The sequence below is a fragment of the Papio anubis genome, chromosome 20, assembly GCF_008728515.1.
Source record: "Papio anubis isolate 15944 chromosome 20, Panubis1.0, whole genome shotgun sequence".
Classification (NCBI taxonomy): domain Eukaryota; kingdom Metazoa; phylum Chordata; class Mammalia; order Primates; family Cercopithecidae; genus Papio; species Papio anubis.
This window is the reverse complement of record NC_044995.1, coordinates 255980-257449: the sequence shown is the minus strand read 5'-3', so window position 1 is coordinate 257449 and position 1470 is coordinate 255980.

Below are 1470 nucleotides of genomic sequence, written 5' to 3'. Positions count from 1 at the left end.
GAGGAGTCCGGGCCGGGAGGCTCCGCCCCCGAGGGCGGGGCCCGGATCCCCGGCGCCCCCTATCGTCCACCTCCTGCTTTGCCGTGGCGGCGCTAAATGCACCCCCAAAGCTGCCCCTTAGGAACTTGGGAGGGTCGCAGGGTTCGGAAAGTGCCAAATCCGGCACCGGCTTGCCCAGGCAGTCTGTGTCTCTGGAAGGGACGCAGTCCAGTACACCACCCTCGGCCCTTGCAGGGATGTAGAGGCTGCCCTCAGCTTTAAAAATCCTGCAGGAACCCAGAGGCTCAGCTGCCAGCTTCTGCCCCTTTCAGGCACTCTAGCTCAATCCCCCAGAAGACAAGAAAGATACCCCACCCACTTCCTCCCCTAGACCCAGGACTCAAGGCCCCAGCCCGTTCGTCAGACCCGAAAAGTCCTAGGTCCCCAGCCCTCCTCCTCCCAGACCCCAGGAGAGTCCCAGGCCCCAGCCTCTCCCTCAGACCCAGGAGAGTCCAGGCCCCAGCCTCCTCCTCCAGACCCAGGAGTCCAGGCCCCAGCCTCCTCGGGCCCAGGAGTCAGTGGCCTCCTCCTCAGACCCAGGAGTCAGGCCCCAGCCTCCTCCTCAGAGTCCCTCCATCCATTCCCCTCCATTCCATTCCCTCTCCATCCATTTCCCTCCCTCCATGTCCATTCCCTCCTTCCATTCCACTCCTCCTCCCTCAGACAGTCCAGGCCCTCTCAATTGCGTCCAGACCCCTGTCCTCCTCCTCAGGCCAGGAGTCCAGGGCCCAGCCCTCCTCCCTCAGACCCAGGAGTCCAGACCCCAGCCTCCTCCCTCAGGCCAGGAGTCAGGATACAGCCTCCTCCTCAGACCAGGAGTCGGTTGTATCCTCCTCAGACAGGAGTCCGGACTGAGCCCTCCTCCCTCAGGCCAGAGTCAGGCCCCAGCCCCTCCTCCTCCCTCAGACCCAGGAGTCCAGGGCCCCAGCCCCTCCTCCCTCAGACCCAGGAGTCCGGGCCCCCAGCCCCTCCTCCCTCAGACCCAGGAGTCCAGGGCCCCAGCCCCTCCTCCCTGAGACTCAGCAGTCCAGGGCCGCAGCCCTTTTCCCTCCTAGGATGCTGTTCTTTGGAACTTAGGGTCCCACCCCCACCATCTTATGGCTCAAGCTTCCTAACCTTAAGAATCTAGATCTACGGTTTCTTTCTCCCTTTACGACCCACACATTTAGGCCCTGATTCTCTTCTTTTTCAGGAATGTGCACCTCACCCTGCTCTCCCAGACCTTGAGGATGAAGGAAACAGGAACCCCACCCAGGAAGCTCAAGGCTGAAACTCTGACCCAAACTATCTCAGGAGCCCCTGGCCCTGGCTTCCCCCCTGCTCCAGAATTTCTGCCCTGCCCACACACACACACACCCTCTTCCACCCAGCTGTCCTGCCCCATGCTCTACCCTACAGCCGAACGGGTGGCTTCATAAAAGTGCCAGGCCC